The 22,310-nt window shown below is 40.1% G+C and overlaps 2 long non-coding RNA genes across 8 annotated transcripts; one reads left to right on the forward strand and one right to left on the reverse strand.

The window, feature by feature from the left end:
- The first annotated feature begins 8,725 nt into the window (after positions 1-8,725).
- On the forward strand, positions 8,726-20,992 carry LOC120384650. The gene is made up of 3 exons (XR_005589017.1): positions 8,726-8,877; positions 19,086-19,197; positions 19,676-20,992. It is a non-coding gene; the product is annotated as an uncharacterized LOC120384650 (long non-coding RNA).
- Positions 16,378-22,291, reverse strand: LOC120384648. Of its 7 annotated transcripts, none has more exons than XR_005589016.1 (5): positions 21,544-22,291; positions 19,711-19,834; positions 18,783-18,847; positions 17,947-18,150; positions 16,378-17,055 (listed from the first exon to the last, which is right to left on the reverse strand). It is a non-coding gene; the product is annotated as an uncharacterized LOC120384648 (long non-coding RNA). The 7 variants fall into 7 exon arrangements; XR_005589015.1 differs by having other exon boundaries at positions 17,947-18,180; XR_005589014.1 differs by lacking the exon at positions 19,711-19,834 and adding an exon at positions 21,112-21,146.
- Between the last annotated feature and the right edge of the window lie 19 nt (positions 22,292-22,310).

A 22,310-nucleotide genomic window follows, 5' to 3' on the forward strand; every position in this document is an offset into this window, starting at 1 on the left:
AAATGATGGATCACAGAACTAAGCCCAACTTACTGTTATAAATCAATGAATGTTTTGTAGTCCTTTTTCTAACAAATTCTTCTATCATCAAAGATGGAATAGGAAAGTCATTCACACAAGGCAGAGCTCTCCTAATGCACAGTTAATGTATTAATAATTACCATGGGACAGTATTCAGGATTCCATATTGGGGTAGAGGAGGGCTGGGTGCCCAAAATTTCAATATTTTGAAATGACTTCCAGGCTGTGAGTACTAATAACTTGTATTAAAGAAGGTAAGAAGACACTCCTTAACTGCCTATGGTGGGCATCCAGGTTGAATACTCTATGCAGAGATGTTTAGTTCCTCACAGATTGTTCTGACCTTGGCATTGTGCTCAATAGAAACTATGGTGAGATGTCAGACAAACTAAGAAGTAACAGTTTAAATAACTTTAAATCACCATGGTCTAGATGTAGATCTTGAAGACCAGAGGAGCATGTTTTCTGTTTGGTTTTGTAAACTTAGCCTGTTAGTATTCAGAGCGCTGAAGATACATTGGCTTACTGTTGTATGTAGTGTGGAAACAGCTTTATTTGCCTGAATTTTAGGAAATCCATTTTTAAATAGAAGCTGGGTTCATACAGTCAGAGAGTTTAAGGCCAAAAGTGAGAATTTGATGTAGTCTGACTTCTGTGTATCATAGCCCATTAACTTTCATTCAGTTACCCCTAAATTGAGCCCAAAAACTTGTGTTTGACTAAAGCATATCATCCAGTGAGGCACTGGGTTATTGATTTGAAGACATCCAGAGACAGAGGAACCACCACTTCCTTTGATAGTTTGTTCTAAGGGTTCATCATCTTCACTGTTGGAAATGAGTGCCTTACTTCTCATCTGAATTGGGCTGCCAGCCACTGGTTCTCATTATGCCTTTCCCCATGAGATTAAAGATCCCTTTACGACCCAATATTTTCTCCCTGGGAAGGTACTTATATGCTAATCAAGTCATCTTTCAGTGCTTTTTTGATGACCCTATTATTATTATTAATGGAGATATACCTAGCTCATAGAGCTGGAAGGGACCCTGAAAGGTCATTCCGTCCAGCCCTCTGCTTTCACTAGCAGGACCAAGTACTGATTTTGCCCCAGATCCCTAAGTGGCCCCCTCAAGGATTGAACTCACAACCCTGGGTTTAGCAGGCCAATGCACAAACAACTGAGCTATAGCTATCCCTCCCCATCCCTGAGCTGTTTCAGTCTCTCACTCTTAAGCATTTTCTTCGGTCCTCAGATCATTTTGGAGACTCTTCTGTACCTTCTCCAATTTTTCAAACACCAACCCTGCATGCAGTATTACAGAATTTGTCTCACCAATGCCATGTACAGAGGTAAAATCCCCTTCCTACTCACTATACCCTATTCGTACATCCAAGGATTGTATTATTTTTATTTATTTATTTTTGACATAGTATCACACTGGGAGCTTATGCAGAGTTGCATGCCCACTATGACCCCTTTTCAGTATCATTACTTTCCAAAATATGGCCTCTAGTTCTGTAGGCATGGCCTGGTATTCCTTGTTCTTAGATGTTTAACTTTGCATGTGGCTATATTAAAACATTTTGTTGAATGGACCCAGCTTATCAAGATCACTCTGTATTATTACCTTGTCCTGATTATTCACCAGTTCCGTATGGGTGTGAGCATCTATGCATCAAGTAAGCTGTGTGTCAGGGGCATAGCTGGCTCTGAGCTTGATCACTAGGCAACTCAGCTAGCTCAGCTGGGCCCAGTGAGCCCCCTCCAAATGGTTGCACTTCCTGACTGGGTAGGGAAGCCAGCAATCTGTTAATTGAGCCTTTCAGCAGCACAGCGGCTGCTCTATGCCTACCATGCCTGCAGCTGTGCTGCACTGCTCTGTCTCCTGTCTCTGTTATGGTTTCTTACTCCTGGCTCCAACTCTTGGCTACATCTCTGACTACAACTCTAGCTTACCCTTCAGCTTAGATTTGACTTCTGACTCCCAGCGCTCATCCCCTGACTATGTCTCTGACTACAATGTTGGCTTAGTCTTTGGCTTCTGACTCTGGGGCTTGGCCCTCCGACTCTGACTCCAGCTTCACCCTTGGACTGGTGCCTGATCCCTGGATCTTTGCCTGCCATTACCCAAACTGCCAGGCAAGCCCCAGCAGCTTAGTAAAACATTTTTATCAGGCCTGTCATAGGACGACACCTGCCTGGAGTGCCCTACTGAGGCAGGCTGCAGCATGATAGGCATGATAGCCTCAGTTTCTTCTTTGAGTCCCCAGTAGATCCATGCAAGCTCTTGATACACTAATACCCTCCTTGGGGCTTGTTTATTATAAAACAAGGTGCAAATGGCCCTAAACATATGTCCCAGAAACAGTTTATTTCTCACCCAGTGCAAATAGTAATTAAGATTTCCTATGGCTCATCCCATGACACCCCACATAGGCATCTTTGACTCTGGCAGTCCTCCCGTCCATGTACCAGGACATCCCCTCCAGCACTTAAAACTGGAGTGTAACCCCATTCTTCCCAGCAGGAACCACCACAATCTCTCTGCTGGGAGATCATCTTTACCAGGGGAGCATCCCTCACGCCCCTTGTTATTCTCATGGTTTGTCTGGGTCCTCACAGGTTGAAGGAATAACTGGGGATTCATTTACATCCCAGATATCGTTTCATAAGTTCATTATCTTACTCCTAAACAGGATAACACCTGCTGGTTTTGCTTTTCCCTGTCACCTGTGCAATCTATTGTTGTACATTTTGCTGCGACTGTAAACGGGCATCCATTGTGAACCGTACTATACTTAGTTTCATTTGACCAGCCAGAGTGAGATAAGCGTGTTTTCTCACCATCTCACAGGGACATGAGTATCACCTTTTGGTGATCTGCCCTAACTCTCACACCTAGAAAACATATTTTTTAGTATATGTACACACTTCACATATTTTCCATACACGCATCTCACAATAAATATGATGACCAGTGGGCACAGGCTTTCATTACAGTCTTTGGCAGACTAGTATGTAGATATCAGACCTAAGGTATTCTTGTACCCCTGTGCCATCTGGCAGTTGGCATCAAGATGTCCTTGGGTCACAGGAACATCAGCCGCCTCTTGCTGTTTTCCTGCTTTCAGCTTTCTCCCAGGTCCCAAACATGTTGTTTCCAGCAGCTCTCACCTACCCCGGACTCCCACTCAGGCAGTTCTGATTCACCTAGTCTCTCCCAACTCTCTGGGTTTCTCTTTTCTTTCTACTCTAGCTCCAGGTGCCCTCTTTAAAGCCCTCTTAATTGGCCAGATTGGAGTGTGTTGATAAGGCACAGATGCAGGGCCCTGCTCCTTCGTAAAGGGCCAGTGTCATCCTTTGACAAGAGAGAAGAAGTGAGTGAGGTCTAATATCCTGGAACTGATAAATTTACAACTACACTGTATCCTTTGACAAGGTCTTTTACAGACCTGCCTATAGAGTGCTATCTTAAACTAGGATTATAACAGCAACCATTATTCACGTAACACTGCATGCCTTTCTCAGGCAAAATTCCTTATATGTTCCTCGCATATGGTAAATCACATTTCAAGAGAGAGTACTGGATAGGTAAATGGGGGTGTACAAATTTCCATCTGACAATTTTACCTCTATAGTTAGAGTTTAATGAGTGTGGAAAGGAGTGAGAATGGGTATTTTATTTCATATTTAGGTGTTTCAGATGAGACTTTAACCGTCCCAGTCCTTCTCTTTCTACATGGAAGTGAAAGCTCACCAAATAGCTCTGTTCTCCAGGATGCAAAGTGCCATATAAATAACTAGTTACCTAATGTATTCTCATACTGTGATAAGGAACTATTTTATGAATAGACAGAAAAAGATCTATACTACCAATTGTGTAGAACTTTATTAAGTATTCTTTTATAGAGTAGGGAATTACAGTACTTAGCTCATTTTAGGTCTGATCCTGCACAGTTTTAGTCAGTGGGAGTGGAGTAGGATCACATAATTTCCTGCTGATAAATATCCAATTTGAACTCAGGTTTTAAGCAGTATCAGCCCAGTGCATGAACCTATTTGTGCACTGAGCCCTAAGGTATGTTTTGAAACAAAGCCCATGTCTCAGAAATAACCACAAAGAAAAATACTCGGGGAAAAAATGTTTTGTACGTTCATTTCCTTCTCCTTGTGGTCGCTGCTGATCCTCTAATCTCCAATATTAAAATGATCTTAATTTTAAATGCACTTATTTTGTAATGGTGGCTGATTTGGCTTCATGAGATGTAATGATCATTTGGAAGGAAATGTTAACTATTGTATGTTTAGTGGATTTCTCACATAGAACTGCAGCAATTATACTTCTATTAATTTTATGTTGGCTCCTGCTCTCCTTTTCATATGGAATATGATCTGATATTTCCATTATATTCCTATACAATAACCTTGCTCACAGTTGAGAGAAACAAAAAAAAAGAACTTGCAAAGTAAATGATGATTAATTATTTGTACACCTAATTAAAAGTATTTACTTCTATCATGCAGTAAACTGACACTGTGATTCACAAACATCTGAAAATTAATTCTGGGGCTTGACAAGACTATTAAATGATTTTGTGTTTTGACACTTGAACTTTGTTAGTGTAGGGTATATAAAACATTTTATCTAATTTCTATGCATATTGACCAGCTGGGGTAAGTCAAAACAACAGGGATTAATGGTAAAACTTTCTCCTCACCTGACAATTACTGATGTAGTATTCTGGGCAGAAATTATTAGGTTCACCTGAAGGTTCAGCAAACATCCTCTTTTCTGTATGATTGATAAGAGTCAGCTGCATTTTTGTGAGAGCCATTGTAGTAAACCAGATTATGCTGCTCTGAAACTGATACCTGTTTTGATACCAGGATAATTAAATTTAGTTTGTTTGCTCCCCTAAGTAAAGAACAAGAATGTGGACTTTGAAACATAATAGCACTTTAAATAATCACTCATATTTCAACTATAAAAATTAAAAAACAAACAACCTTTCCCCAAAATCTAAGGTGCCAAGTCCATGATAGAATGTATTTTATGAATAGACTTAAAGTGCTTAACTTTTTCAAAGCAACTTCTAATTCTGCAGCCCATGATGTTGCACATCAAAAATATCAAATTCTTGTGAGAGAATTGGGTGGTTTCTAGGTCACATCTGTCACCAGTGTGTATCAGTGTAACACCATTAACTTCAATGGAACTGTGCTGATTACACCAGCTAAGGAGGTAGCCCTAGATGTCTAGCATGTAAATTATCATTTGCAATTTTAGATCACCATACAAGTCTGAGTGTTGATGTTAAAACAAAAAAAAAATCTGTTTCCAAAATCACAAGTCCAAAAGTTGGTGTACACATTTGTCCCAGGAAATTTAGAGGCCACTTTACAAAATTTGGCCCTAAAATTAAAACATAACTACATATCAGATCATAATATACTATCTAGACAATATCACCTTCAGTTTAACTTACCTGTTGTTCCTACTTAAGTGTTCTCTTTAATCTACCTCTGAGAATGACAGGATTCTGTAATATTCTTAAAATGAATGTGCTTCCTAAATTCTTATATGTACTGCTATCTTGATTTCAGGCAAATTATTTTAGAAAGTTAGTAGTATTTACAAACATTTATTCTCTCTCTCTCTTATGTGTCACAAGTCAATATCTACACAGTTCAGCCATCACTGCTATATCACTTAGAGTAGCAAGGAGTCACAGTGCACCCTCCAGTCTTCTAACTGTGTACTCCTTCACTGTGTGTTTGACTGTATATCATTTCTGCCCCAGTCACATTGTGAAAATCAGGCTAGGCCAAATTTCTGCAATGTGACAGCCATCTAGCCATTCTAGTCAACAGCCTGTTAAATCTAGTCCAGGATCTGTGTCCCAGGTTGCAAAGAAGTGGATGTAAATTAGGGCTTTTAAAGTTCGCCAAGTTGCCTGCCTCTCTGACCCAGAGTTGCTGCCACTCTGTGAGGACGTAGCTGTGATTCCTGATATGTCATTGTTCATGCAAGATTGGCACTTGGCTGGCAGCACTGGACAGAGTGCATGAATGGCTGCCACAAAAGAATGTCAGGAAGTCAGATGTGGCAAGTCAGCAGGAACTGCAGGTGTAGATGTTTTCTTTTGGAGGTGGGCAGATCTTCTTGTGGGAAGTGTGTGTTGCTCATTTGCACCTGCTGGGAATCGTTTTTGGCTTTGTGTGCTGCCAGTGGTTTTCATTCATCATAGCCCTCTCTGCAGTTTTAAGCTTGATGGCATCTCATTGAAGATTTGGAGGAGCTAGATAAGCTAATATGTAAATTAGATGATAATGTGTGGCTAAGGTAGTCACTAATGATTCAGGTGGCTGTGTTCAGCTTTGAATCAATGAGATGTGTGTGCTGAGTTCTGTCCCAAACTGCTGTACCATATTCTGCTGGAGCAAATACCAGCACAAGGACTGAGGTTTGTAGAACATTTGCCTCTGCTCCCCAAGAGGATCCTACTGGCTTTTGGATCAAAGAGGTGATCTTTTTTCTTTAAACGTTTTGAATGGGATTGGTATATTAAACTCTGGTGTAGTTTAACTCCTAAATTTATTGTAAATTAATAAAATACCAAGAGTGGGTCTCATAGTACTATAGACTTGATTTTCAGAATCACATACTTAATTTTGTGTGCATTTGCCATAATAGATGGACATTTATGCATCTGCATGGCTACTTGTCCATGCAAACATCAGCTGCAATTTTCAAAAGATGCCTATGGGATTGGATCTTTCCATTCCATCCAAATCCTTTTAGCACCTTTGAAAATCTCAGCCACAATGTTTTTCACACACAGTTGTGGTAATTGTACATAAATATTGTATAATGTAGTAGGACAGCACATTTTTTAAAAAATCTGAAAAGTTACTCCATGTTGACAGCAGCTTTTAAATTTATTAGTGGACATTCCACATACAATTTTTTTTAACCATCTAGTTTACTAATAGTCTAAATCCTCATATCAAATAGCACAGGAAATCTGACATCAGTGTAATTTAAGAAGCATTCTGTTCAGTCTTTTCAGAAGAGCGATATCTAATATTATACACTCTCTAGTAATTAACAGTGGATTTACTATCTGGAAGAAGGTGTTTAAAGTACTGCAAAATGAAACACGAATATCTCCATTGTAGTCTCTTAGCTCTAATCTTCATCTTCCAAAGGCACTAAGGGATCCTTTATTTGCAAAGTGGAAAGAATTAAGGATAATTAAGATGAAGGCTCTGTTTGATGGAGGAAAATCTCATGATGTTTGAAAGTATTCAGTTTAAATACAGTCTTCTCAGTTCACATTCCTACTTTTCAGAACTAAGATACTGTGTAATGAAAAGAACAGGCCACAAATAATCAAACTGGACTTAAATACTGTAGAAATTTAACTTGCATTTTCTAAAAAGGAAAAAAAACCTGTGTGTGTGTGTGTGTGTGGAGGGGAGGAGGGGGGAGTTGTTTTGTTTTTAATAACCAGATCAATATAGAGGACAGGACTAAAACCTAATGAGAACAGGAACTGAAAATAGGATGTTCATCTGGGAAATGTGATGGCAATATACAGGGAAACAAAAATCATCAATAAAGTTGGGACCCAAATTGTAAACTTTTTAATGTTTGTCCCGTGGGGGACCCTCCCCCCAGATGGAATAAAAACCTACAAATTGACACAAGGTTAGAAAACTCTAATCCAAACGTAAAACAGATACTGACAGTTTATAGGGATGTAGGTTTTGACAGAAATTTTGAGCCACGATAATTACTTACTGTAGAGACAAGACATTTTAGTGGTACCAGCAGGGCTGAAATTCCATCCCCAGTTAGCGGATGGAAATTTTGCCATTGACTTCAATGGGACCAAGATTTCCCCCACAATTGTTAATTTTGGATAAACATAGGCAAACAGCTAAAGTAGACTGGAGTTTCTACATTGATAAGGACACTAATTTGAAAGTGCTTGAGAGTGCTAGTAACTGAACACTCTTAACAGCTAAACATTTTGGTGTTTTATAAGGATAGTCCTCTTGTGTAATATTTGAACAATACTGTTACAATGTACTGTCTAATAAAAATTAGACTTGGAAGAATCCTATTCATCCACCTAATCCATCTCCTTGCCATGCCAATGCAGGATTGTTTGCTACACTACATTTTCTAGTATTTTGTCCTGTCTAGTTTTAAATGTCCCAAATGAAAGGGGTTCTGCTATTTCCCTTAGTCTATCCCATGTCTGAGGGTATTAGAGGCGACCAAACACTGTTACTTAACTGTGCATAAATTACTTCCTATTGGACAGATCTTTATTTGATTATTCTTTTATTAATGTTCACTTTCTTACTAAATTTCCCTGGAGAGCTAGTCACACTGTTTAGACATCTTATAGACCATTTGATTATTTATCCTTGACTACAGAGACTCCTTAGCTAATAGCCACCATCCCAACACCCCCACCCTGAACTTCAAGAAATTTTTTATCTAGATCCAAAATTTGGGCTTGATTGTCTTTATGCACCGTTCTGAGCCAAGTGATATGTGAGCTACACCACCCCAGAAATAGCCCTGGCAGGAATTGTGCCTCAAGCACCCTCACTCCTCTGAGTCACAATGCCCTCCTTGCATCCCCCTTGCTCCACGGGGGTAGTACTTGCTGGCTTACTCTAGCAACACATTTCTACACTGCGTTCAGCAGGTCAACTATGTGGGTTGGCACACTGGGAGCAGAGCCACAGCTTTACTATTTCCTGCCCAGCTGCTCTAGCAGAGCAATAGTAGCTATACAGCATCTGTATCTGTTCATTCCTGCATGCTAGAACCCAAGGTCGGTGTAGGCTGTGCAGAGGGGTTCATGCTGTCCTCTATTTGCCTGCGTGAACATGTAGTCCAAGTCACAATCTAATCCTGTCAAAATTCTAAGGATAGTTATTTTTTCTTACTGTCCAGCTTTTGGAGTTATCTCCGTCATAACTTCCATTAGAGATGCACCTGGATTACAACAATTTGGATCTTAATCCAGATTCCACACAGCTCAGTTTGAGTTTATTTCTTAGCTTTTCATTCACCCTTTGTAAAGAGAGGCTCAGATTTAAGCATAGATACCCTTCCTGCAAGTACCAGGTCAGGTTTGGTTTGAACACCGCTCTAAGGAGGGAAGGAGGTTCAGGTTGAGGTTTTGTTGTTATTGTCTCCTACAAAATCAGTGGTCAGCCTTGTTTCTTTTCTGTAAAGGACCAGATCTTGCAAAGTCTTACTCAAGTGAGCAGTCCTTACTTATGTGATCAGTACCATTAGGTTCAGTGGTACTACTTACTAAAGAACTCCAAATCATCTTGATTTGGAATTGTGAGTATTAGCTGACCCAGACAGATACATTCCGTGGTAATGTTTAATATTTTTCCATTTACTATCATATTTTCTTCTAAAATCATGTTCCAATGAATATGACTTTGGCCTTCTGCATATTAATCCTGAGTCCACAGTCTTTGCTCTTCATATTCAGTTCTTTGATCAGCCAAATGCTAGGTTTTTAAAATATGCAGCTTTTTTAAATTATCAGCTTGTTTAATATGTCACTTTACTGGGAAAGTAATAAGGAGATGAAAGAAGGTGAGTGACTTTTGTGTAGAAATCTGGCTCCATATGCAAGTTGAAAAAAATATAGTTCTATTTTATTATGTCTGATCATCTCTAAAATTATGTAGGTATTTTTCAGTCAACAAATTAATTTTCACTTGAAAAAACACAGTTTTAAATTGGTTTCAGTCTGTCTTTCACTCATCATGCTATACAATTACAGCTATAACTAGAGTTAGTAATGATATTATGGAAGGTGCTGATCAAAGGTTGTTTACATGGGCTGTATTCACTGATTTGATGAAGTTGTTTGACACAAATGATCACACTTTACTGACTATTCTCTGCAAAACTGATTTCTAAAATACTGGTTCTTCAATCTGATTAATCTGTTATCTTCAGTTTTATTCTCAAGAATGTACAGTTACATGAATATCAATCTCAGATACGTTTCTTACATATTCATTGTTCAAAGGCTTTCTATGGTATAAAAAGCATTGTGGCGGGCGGGGGGGAGGTTTAAAAAGAAAACTACTTCTACCAATAATCAATAGTAATTTAAGTAATGAATAGTAAAGGGTTTAATGATTTTTCACAAAACTGTGCATAATCAAAGGATGGTTTTGAATAAAAAGCCTAAGGCGACCAATTTTAGTTCATCAAACAGAAATTAATGTCTGTGTATGAATACAAATGTAGGTTCTCATCCTGCAAACACTTACTCATATATGCAGCTTTGTGCATTTGAACTCTGACTCTACTTACAAGCATAAGTGTTTGTAGGGCTGGGGCTATAGAGGGTTTGATTACACTGAAATAAAACACCGTGGCTAGTCCATGTCAGCTGACTTGGGCTTGGGAGGCTTGGGCTACAGGGTTGTAAAACTGCAATTGTAAAATTCTAGGACCTTGCAGGGTCCCAGAACCTGGGCTGAATGTCTGCACTGCAATTTTACAGCTCGCAAGCTGACATGGATCAGCTGCAAGTGTTTTATTGCAGTGTAGACACAGCTACTTAAAAGCTCATTTGGAGTTGATGTCCATGCAGGGGCGGCTCTAGACATTTCGCCGCCCCAAGCACAGCGGCATGCCGTGGGGGGTGCTCTGCCGGTCGCCGGTCCCGCGGCTCCGGTGGACTTCCTGCAGGCGTGCCTGCGGAGGGTCCGCTGGTCCCGCGGCTCCACCGGACCCTCCGCAGGCACGCCTGCAGGAGGTTCACCGGAGCCACGGGACCAGCGGACCCTCCACAGGCACGCCTGCGGGAGGTCCACCGGAGCCGCCCTCCCGGCGACCGGGAGAGCGCCCCACGCGGCATGCCACCCCAAGCACGCGCTTGGCGTGTTGGGGTCTGGAGCCGCCCCGTGTCCATGTGATAAATGCATTTAGAGCTGGATTTTGTCATTTATTCTCTATTGAGTAGCACCATACTCAGTGAGTATTCTCACTGAATAAGGAGGACAGAGTTGGGCCATAATATATCTCCCATGGGACTTATTCTGACATTACAAACCTTCAGCAGGCTTCAAACACGCACCTTTTTTTAAAATCCACAGGTAAAATGTTTCATTCGGCTCCTCAAAATGTGATTTGCCTCCCAAAAAAACTACACTGGGCAGTGGCAATATTTGTCCTGGCTGTACTAGTGATTTTCAGCTTTCCAATGGGACCCAGCACCCAAGATACTCCACCCTAAAGATATGGCATTTGTAGGTAAACAAAAAACTATTTTAACTTATTCTGTGCAGTAGGACTCATAGTAACCAAAGCACCTTGTTTTACAAATGGAGGCATTTGAAAAAAAAATTAAATAGTTTTTCTGCAACATATGTGATATGTGGAGAAAGCGTGATGAAGTTCTGTAGGATGACCTGAATCAGTCACATGTGGCTTTGCTACTCATGGGCATTGCAGACAACCCAAAGTCATGCCAATAAAACTTGTACATACTACTGTAATAGACACATATACAAACATCAGTATCCAAATATTTATATTCCTTGATTATAAATGAGTGGTGAGGGAGGCTGGGGGCTGCCTCCTGGAAATAAATATGTTTCTGGTCACCCAGCGTGTGCCACAGTAAAAGTTTATGATGCTGTTGTTTGCTGACTGCAGAATTCAAGAGCCCACTCCTGCAACACCACCATCTTCAAAACTCTAATTGAATTCAATAATAATAATAATTGGAGATATACTAATCTCCTAGAACTGGAAGGGACCTTGAAAGGTCATCAAGTCCAGCCCCCTGCCTTCACTAGCAGGACCAATTTTTGCCCCAGATCCCTAAGTGGCCTCCTCAAGGATTGAACTCACAACCCTGGGTTTAGCAGGCCAATGCTCAAACCACTGAGCTATCCCTCCCCCATTGGAACTCTATGCACAGAAAGTTTGTTGGATTAACCTCGATATCACATATTGTATATCTACACTACCCAATCTTGGTTTATATGGAAATTATTTGATACATCTCTTCATTATATTATTGTCAGAGTCAATATGCCTTCTGATTTTTTTTTTAAATGGCGCTAATTCTATGACGTGTCACTGTTCTTTAATATCTGTCTCTTATCTGGACCGTCTTTGGTGGGGAGTTGGCATTGATATCAACTGATTATTTATCATAGCCATATCTTCCATTGGAATGCTCTTAGTAACTACTGGATTACTGTTGCACATAATTCAACAAGCTGCTTTAAAATAAATAAATCCTCTTTCAAAATGTACAGTGTGATTTTTAAATGGGTAGCTTCTTTTCCTGTCTTTTACCTAGTTTTAACTAAAGTTGAGCAGACACTCTAAATAAATAAAAGTTCGCGAGAATTTATTTATCTCCTTGCCAGAACCAGGCCTGGTGCCAATTTACACAATCCAAGTGAAGCTCTAACAGCACCTTTAGCATCTAGGATGCACACTCATAATCACTTTGGGTATGTCTACACAGCAAAAGCTGTGCACAGGCTGACGTACTCTAGTTAACTTGGAGTCAGCTAGTGTGGGTAACAATAGCCATAAAGACAACACACTGTGGGTTTCAGTACGGGTAGTACCAGCCCAACACGGAGCCTGGGTATGTACCTGGCACATTAGCCTGCTGTGCTTCCCAGAACTCCATGCCGTACAGTGGGCATGCACCTGCTACACCACCCATTAACAAGGTACACCAATCTCTGCACATTGGACCAGCCAGACTTCCAGGGTGATGAAGCAGTATAGCCAATCCCAATAGTTAAAAAATCATAAGTCAGACTCCTGCAAAATCATGAGATTGGCTAAAAACTCATGAGATTTTTAAAAATAACTTTCTTTTAAAAATTGTCTACTTTTGTCATAGCCAGCATTAATATTTTCAGGCTTTCCTCTGCAATGTTTTCTTTTTTAACGAAAGGTGAAATTTTCACATAATCACATGACTTGAGGAACTGGGGCTTTAAGAAAAGCACCAAATATAATATCATGACTCATGATAAAATTGCAGGAGTTAGTTACAGAAGGTGAATAGCTGGAGCATGGCCCATGCCTTTTCCCCCCTTCCTTTGGACTAGGTTGTGTTCCAGAAGGCACTAACAGGAAGCTGTCCCTATGATCAGGATATCAATTGTACCTGGTACCAGAAAAGGAGATGCAGTATGGAGGAAAGTTTCATGTACCTTTTCCCCACTTCTTTCTTTATCCACCCACACTAGGGGAAGGTACATTCTCGCCCTTAGAATGACGAGGGAAAGGAGAGACACACCAGATTTGGTTAGCAGGAGACACTGGACAGAGCAATCGGTCATTCTGTTGTAATAAAGTGCAGGAAATATTACTCACTCATTTCTAGAAGAAAATGAATCCTTTTGAAGGATCCAAAATGTTCATTATTTTTTGTCCTCATTTTCCACTTTTCTTTGTGCACACAAGGTCTAGGCAAGATCCATTTGAAATGCAGAATTCTATTAAGAGAGCATGACCACTTGCTATGTCTAGCCCAAGCAAAAGTTTAAAAGACCAGAAATCTTGAGTGAAAGCCTGTTCTAATAACATTGCCAGTCAAAGGATTCAGGGCTGCTCTAAAGTTTGTCAGGCTGCAATGGCCTGCAAACGCCACTGCTCAGGATAACACGTGTGTAGCTGCATTCCAGCCATACCCTTTCCATGCCCACTATGTATTTTGATAATTCCCATATGTCAGGGGAATCCCCGTGTGGTCCTAAGAAAATATCGGTTAGTTTAATTTGTTTTTAAAAATGAGCTCAGCTAACACTGCTATGTCTTCTCCATGTACAAATCAAAACAAGAATTTCCAGTCTGGATAACTTATTTTAGATTAAAGAAAGCAAAACAACAACAACAAAATAAGAAAGAACAAACATAAAGTCTCCCTGGCAAAGAGAACACAGTGACTTGCTCTGTTACATAAAATGGTAACTGCTGCACATTTTGTTTTGCCACTCATGAATAATGTGGCCATCCCAAACTCATGCCAATAAAACTTTTATACCATGCCACACGATAATGTGTGTTAGCACTCTGCCTGCCACTCATCCCCTTGGGCCCAATCCTGTGAAGACTTGGGCATCTGCTGCCTGGCACTCAGTGCCCTCAGTATCTATTGAAACTAACATGAGATGAGGGTGTTCAGCACCTCTCAGGTCAATCTCCTCCTTCTCTCCCTCAATGCCCAAGACGGTGTGGATCCTATGGCAGGCAAAATCCAAGTCCTCAGAACAAACTGTTCCCATAGTGGCAAATCCTGCAGCTCACCTCTCTGCAGCCCTGGAGACCTTAACCAGAGCAGTTCTGTTTCATGGAAGGAGAAAGGCAAGATGCCAGAAGCCCACACAGAGGATCTGTATCCTCTGCCACCTGTGAGTTGTTCTCCATGGGAATCCCGGATTCCCAGCATGCCTGGGTCCTTTAGGAGAGGGCAGACGAAGGGAGGAGATGTCAGATCAATGAGCTTTGCTAGGCATTCTTGGCCCCATCCTATTGGAATGAAGTGCTGGAGGTGCAGGGGTAACAATGGTGACAGTGGAGCAAATCCTTGGCTACAGAATGAAGCATCCTGGTCCCACCCTATGAATCAGTTCAGTGCTGCGGGCAGTTATTCAGGCCCCAGGCTTGGATTAGGATTTGCACTGTCATAGTATACCATGGGATCATGACATCATTAATTACAGGTATCTGAACCTTACTCCCCCAGCGGACAACTCCTGCCATTGCCTGCTCTGAATTACCCCTTTGCCCACTGACCTCATCACAGATGGATTTAGAATGAATGTAAAAGCTGCTAAATATCCTAGTATTGCTAAAATGTGTTTGCTGGGGCTTTGTTGATTTCTCTGTCTTTAGCTTACCTGCTATTGACAATTCCACATTTGCCACCCAACAGATTATCTAATTGCGGACTAATATGAAAAAACTAAGCCAATCTCAGAATCAGAAAAAAACTGGAAGTTCATGGTCCCACAAAGACAAAATCTTGAAATGGTTACAGTATATCTATTATTATTTAGGGTTATTTGTCAAGTATTGCCAGTGTGTGATGGTACTGTTCAAATCTCAAAGGAGATACATTCTAAAGTGTAGAATCTTTTTTTTAAACCACTGTTCGTAATTTGTAATCGTACTTAATTATATTCCAAAGTTAAGAAATTCCATCTTTCAGTCTGACTTTTCTAGAGAACCAAAGTGATACTGATATCAATATTTATCAATTAAGAGCATATTTTGCACAAATTATGTAAATCAGTTATCAGTATTAATTATGCTGGTGTTATTCTGTGTGAACTGCTGTGGATTTCAGTGGGAGATCAGCACACACACACACTGCAGAATTGGTCCTCATCTGTTTTCCATGTCATACAGTGTATATCATATGTTTCAATCAGTAAAGTATTGCTGTCACTTATCTGCCCATGGATTAGAATATGTGAATAGAACAGGTGCAGAACACCATCTAGTGGTGCTGTGTATTACCTTAAACTAATTAAATACATTTTAAACATTTCCTCACATCTCTCTGTGGTTATTTCTAAGGCACCTGTTACCACAGAGTGAAATTGGGGCCCCACTGAAGTCAATGAGAATTAATCCAGAGTATCTAAGGACTGTACAATTAAACATAGAATTGGGTATGCCTTAAATCAGTGGCTCTCAACCTTTCCAGATTATTGTACTCCTTGCTGGAATCTGATTTGTCTTGCATAACCCCAAGTTACACCTCACTTAAAAACTACTTGCTTACAAAATCAGACATAAATATACAAAAGTATCACTGCACACTATTACTGAAAATTGCTTACTTTCTCATTTTTACCACATAATTATAAAATAAATCAATTGGAATATAAACATTGTACTTACATTTCAGTGTACAGTATATAGAGCAGTATAAATAAGTCACCGTCTGTATGAAATTTAGGGTGTATTGACTTCGCTAGTGCTTTTTATGTAGCTTGTTGTAAAAGTAGGCAAATATCTAGATAAGTTGATGTCCCATGGAAGACCTGTGCGTACCCCCAGGGGTAAACAGACCCCTGGTTGAGAATCGCTGCCTTAAATGTCACTACTCTTACAGTCGCCTTGTAGGTGTGTGTTGTTTTGTTTTTCCTGATGTATACATGTGCATTTGTTGCAAATGTTTTTTTTCTCCTTTTTTTCCTATGCCTATGCCATCCTAAAGTAGTTGTTCTGACTATGACATTAAGTATATATGATTATACAGTGAGAGCTTACCATTAAAATAATAATTAATAAAACAAATAGCTTGGGGGACATATGGATTTTTATTACGACAGCAGAGTTTTCTGAGTTTCACTGGCTCTGTATTTTACAGAAAGCCTGTCTTCCCATAATCTCCTGAAAGAATTCAAATCAACTGACACATTTCAAGTGATAGTCCCTTGGTTTAAACTTGATGGAGCTGTTGTCTAGGCAATCTTTATGTGTGTATAGAAGGGCTACTTTAATAAGCATCTCAAGCTGGCCCAACAAATCATGTCTCCTTGTCTTCAGATCACAATGCAAAGCCCATGTCTTTTTTCAGATATTTGCTTGAGGGGATAGGATGGGTGGGGAGATAAGATTGGGGGTGGTAAGTAATTGGCATTGATGGAGAAATGAGTTAGGATGCTTTCTTTGTGGGGGATGATTCTTTTTTTCTACCTCTAGAAGAGGCAGCAAGATATGTATTTATATGTGTCTAAAGGCTTGTACTTTACAGCGCTGGAACTTTCTCACTCGGGTGTGAAAAAACACCCCCAAGCGCTGCAAGTTTCAGCGTTGTAACGCGGCAGTGTAGACAGTGCTACAGCGCTTTTTCTTTCACACTCTAGTCCGAGGACGTATTTCTGTTTCAATGTTCCTTCTACCCGTTGTGCTTCAAGGGTGGACTGGGGATATTATGGGTGCTGTTATCTGGACCTCAAAATGAAAAGATGTTAAACTGAAAAAAGAAGAAAAGAAATGATGTTATATTGCACTTACACAATCACTATTTCTGAGTAATGAAGTAATGAGTATTGCAAAGTGTACATAGAAAGAGGCAGATTTACTCTAAGATTGCATGGGCATCCTTATCTTTGGTACTTCCTGACTTCTTGGCATTGTTTACCCATTCAACTGTAGCATTCTTTAATGTAGGTTTTTTTTAAATGAAGTATTTGTATGAAATCAAAATTTAAAAAAACAACATAAAAATAAATATTAAATCCCCTTTTGCAGGGTTCAATTGTACCAGAAATGGAATGGCTAGACCGCAGGACAGGATTCTATTTTACAAGGCCAGTGGACAAAGCAAGGGCTCCTTCCTACTTCAGCAATCATCCTCTTTGTCTCCCCTCTGAGCAGGCAGTCACCAGGTGATAGTCCTGAGGGCTGGTCATTCTAGTTGCAAGTGAATGTGGCTGTGGGGTGCAGGTGAGTGGTGCTGGTGTATATATAAGTGTGGATAAGAGATGGTGCTGGAACTCAAGTAGAATTTTTTTTTCCTTACCAGAGGTCCAAGACAAGTATCAAAATGTATTGGTCTTGATAGCATTTAGGAGTGTCCTGCCAGTGTGTTTCTCTAACTTGACAAAACACAAAACACTGGCCTGTAAAGTGTGGGTAGCACTTAAATTTTTAAAAGTGGGATTTTCAAAAGCAATCACTGTTGCATTGCAGTCATGGGAGCAGAGGAAGGCCAATGATGAAACCCTAAATTATGTTCTTGATAGTTTTAGTTTTAAATGTTAATAATATAAATCTTTTTTCATGTAATAAAACTGAAAGAAAAGTTAATATTTTAAGAAAACAAAAATAAATGGATAAAAGGGTGATACAATAATAGCCTTACTTTCATCTTTGGATGGCATTTTCAGAAATTTTTCCGTAAAGGAGCAGCTGGTTACAGGGCAGAATCCTTAGGCATTCATGTTGGTGCCTTTGAAGTGGCTTACTGGATCCGTCAAACATTTAGACTGCTGATGTGCTGTCAGGGATGTCATGTCCTCTGGATTGTCATTTTCCTTTGATTTACCTTTGAATCTGGTGCTTTCATCTATATGAGAAGACGAACCTATGCAAATACCTTAACAAGATCCAGTCACAGATACTTTTGGTATAACAGGGTATTTGCTCATGCTTTTTATTATGAAGTATTTATTATTAATTATTAGTATTATTACTATGTGAATATCAAAAACTGACATCAGGTCCAGGAGTATCCAAACAATTACAAAAAAAATTCTCAAGAAGTCAGGAATAAAATTAGTAACTACAACACAACTTTTATTTTATATAGCATCTTTTCATAAAAACGGTATCCCAAAATCCTAAATCTTTCAGAGTGAAATCATACAATTATCTTTATGTGTGTAGAATATACAGAATTGTAGTTTAAGGTCTCATCTGACCCCACCACAACACACATGAGTTCTTCAGGTAACATTGCTATTCCTAACCCAGGAGATCAGTAAGTCTGGTGCAGGCGCAGGGAGAGAGACAGCAATCCCAGGTCACTATATACAGAACAAGGCCTTCTAAGGGGAAAACAAATAGGATCAATGTTGGTGGAGTTGTGATTTTATTGCACTTGGCAGAACAGCACTGAACATAATTTAAATTTTGAATTCAGAAATATCTTGTTTTGAGGACTGCCTTATATTTCTAATGATATGATTGAGAACCCACCTTCCATTCCTAGTGAAGTCTGGTAGTGATTTTACCATGGACATCAAAGGGAGCATGATCCAGCCCTATGTGAATAGTAACAAGTAACTCATCTTAAAATGACATTGATACATTTTATATAATTATAAACCATAAAATACCTTAATAAAAATGATTTACTTTGCTTTAAAAGCAAGAGCAAAGTGATCTACATGATTATTGACTGCGGGCTTGGAGTCTGACCTGATGCCAAGTAACCTATGTTCATTTTGTAAGTACTGTAGTAATAGTAATAATAAATAATAAATTTTCTTTTTTGCTTAGACCTTTCATCTCAAAAGATCTCTACTTTATAGACTTGATGGGCAGCAATCACTCAACCTCCTCTGAGATGGAACACGGCAGTCACTGTGCACCAGCAATAGTTTTTAGGCAGGTAATTGAATAATACTAATATGATTATAGATCTAACTGTAATAGATACAATGTACTATGATCATAGTTTTAATAATAAGATCATAGAAGTTAGAGATGGAAAATCCATCATTAGGTCATGAAACCCATTGTCCTGAAAGTACAGAATAAAAAAAGATGGTTCCTTAATAGATGTATCGGATATTAACTAGACACATTAGATCTTATTCCAAAAAGCCAGTAAGAAGGCACATAAGGTGAATGATTTTATTGTGTGTGTGTGTGTGTATATATATATATATATATATATATATATATATACACACATACCCTACTTAAATAAAAAGTTTAAAATTACAGTGTACTTGGTGTTTGTAATGTCAAAAGTATGGTACTTAAGAAAAGTTTTCTTCTACTAGGGATACTTGCCTTGCCTCTTGGTACAAAAGTTAAAATGTGAAAATTCTGCCTAACGTTATCATTGTGATATATCTGTTTAGCACTGTAAATGTACAGAATGTTGTACACGACTCACACTGGGACATGATCCATGCCCTAGAGAGCTTGCAGTATAAGGTACTGATCTTGCAGAAGGATCTACTCAGACAGACACACCCTGCAGCGTCCCACTGATTTAAAAATCACCCTTGGATTGGGCCCTAATGCAGACAAAACACAGGTACGTGCGTGTGGAGAGACCAGTGATGAAGAGATAAATGTAGAAATGGACTCTAAAGAAGAGACAGAAGGAGGAGAGACAGGGCTGTTAGCAGAAAAGAGGTGGGAGACTGTTCTAAGTGTAGTGGACACAACATGAGAAAAAGTATCATGCTGAAAACAGGAGAAAGGAGTGAGTGTATGAAGCAAGAGAGTAAACAGAATGAACTTATGAAGGAATTTAGGTAGGGGAGAGATTGTATAGGACTCTGAAGGTAAGAACGAGGAGCTTGAATATGATGCAATAAAAGAGAGAAAATCAAGAAGGGCAGTAGTGGTATGGTTGGAACAAAAGAGGAAAAGGACTTTAATGGCATTTGGAAAGATTTAGAAGCAGGATTTTGAAGATAAGCAGAGAGGAGGTTATAATAATCAAGACAACTGATGACAAAGGCATGAGCATGTTGGTGATATGACAGAGACTTTAAAACCTGTATTTATTTATTTTCCCTATAATTTGTATACTTCAGGATGGCATGGATTTTGTTGCCATTTTCCAAACCTTGACAAATAAATGGCATTAGCAATGGTATATCACTTTTGTAACTTCACTCTACTGGACTCAGAGAAAGACCTAATTAGGAATAAGAACAGATTCCGCTGAGTTTCATTCATGTTTTGCTTGTCTTATTTTGCAGCTGTGTAAGGCTAAACTATTGTAAGTAAAAACTTCTCACTGATACTGATGTACTGGAAACTGGTTTGTGTTAGTTAGTTGTCAGAAAAAGATTAATTTAGTATTTGCTATGTATGCTTTGCCAAGAATCTGATGGCTCATTAGGAGAGCCAATAAAAGAAGCCGAAAGTATTCAGGTTGCACAAACATTTAGATTATATAACACCATTAATTATAGCTCCCCAGAGGAGTTCCTGAACTGATTAAAATAATACTTTACAGCTTATTGATTCTAATGAAAAGAAGACTGTCCTACTTTATCCCTCTCTTAGCCACTGCAGTTATTGTATGTAAAGTCCAGTAAAATTATACTAAATTGGTATCTCTAACCCTATTAGAAAGGATTATAATTATATATCTGGACAATGTATCTAGTACTGTGGGTAGATGAGTGTTGTTTATCTAGCCCCCTGTGGTGATTTTTGTATATATCTGAATTAAAAATCCATGTAAGGAACATTTATATTCAAGACTGATTCTTTAATGGAAATATCACACTTCCTTTCTTGACTAAGCAATCTCCCAGAAACCAGGGCACATTACCGATTGTCACAGCAGCTTTTCACCTCTGTTCAAATCTGTTTTGGATTACAAGAGAAGTAAGTACATTGGTTTTAATACAGCCACTAATGGGTCTTTGTCTTCACCACAAAACGACCACAATTAGACCATATTAGCAGTTTATTGTTAGGCAAAGGTCCAACTGTAGAACAGTGGAGAGATCCCAGGTCAGATATAAAGTGCTGTCACAGCGTTACTCTTAAACCTCTCACCCTGTCTTCTCCCATATAAGGGCCTGATTCCCTGTAACCCTGTAGTCATTGAATGTACAATAACGCAAAGCAAATGTAGAGTGGGTGTCAAACATCGCCAGATCAGAATGGTAGTCTCTTACATTCACTTTGCAGTGGTGTAATATAAGTGACTCTATGCAATGCAGGGCAATGGTGAATCAGGCCCGAAGAGCCCACCTACCTGAATAGATCTGCAGAGGAAAACATGCTCTCTGGAATAGCACTCTCTGCCATGCCCTAGCCACTATTCAGTCTCCTCAAATCTCCACTAGAGCAATGCTCCAGTACAAGATGCCTGGTCTGGCGACTGGCCCACGTGCGGCATTACACGAACCCCGTGCAGGTGATTAGGGATTGCAGGTGAGGTGCCCCATGAGCAAGGGCAGGGAAGTATATTGAAGAACGGGTGTCACTGGGGATGTCAGAAACAGGACGGCAAACTGGCATCACTGCGTGACCAACAAAGCAACCGCGAGCCCGCCCCGGCTTTGTAGAAGAGCCTGGTCTTGCTAAACCACAGCGTCCCTCCGCGAAGCGCGCCCGAAGGTGCGGGCGCGGGCTGACGCCGGCGGAGCCGCACAGCTGTGAGCTAAAACCCGGCTCTCCGCTGCCAGGAGGAGCCCGGGACCGACCCACCCCCTGCCTTGTGGCAGCTCCGGCTCGCTCAGCGGGTGACTGGAACCGGGACCCTGGCTGCGAGAGGCCGGCCGCTAGGAGCAAGGAGCTGGGCCTGGCTGTCTCCCAAGGGTGGGGCAGGTGGAACAGCCACAGCCCCACCACAGGGCCTGGCGGCTGCTAGGCTCCAGCCACTCACAAGCACGGCTGACCCCCCTAGTCCCGCCCCTCATCAAGGGACGGCTCTGCTAGCCAATCGATATAACACCCCCCCGGAGAGCTGGCCTATCAGCCAATCGAAATAATTCATCTATCCATTTACCCCGCCCCCGC

This window comes from Mauremys reevesii, linkage group 16, assembly GCF_016161935.1.
Source record: "Mauremys reevesii isolate NIE-2019 linkage group 16, ASM1616193v1, whole genome shotgun sequence".
Lineage (NCBI taxonomy): Eukaryota > Metazoa > Chordata > Testudines > Geoemydidae > Mauremys > Mauremys reevesii.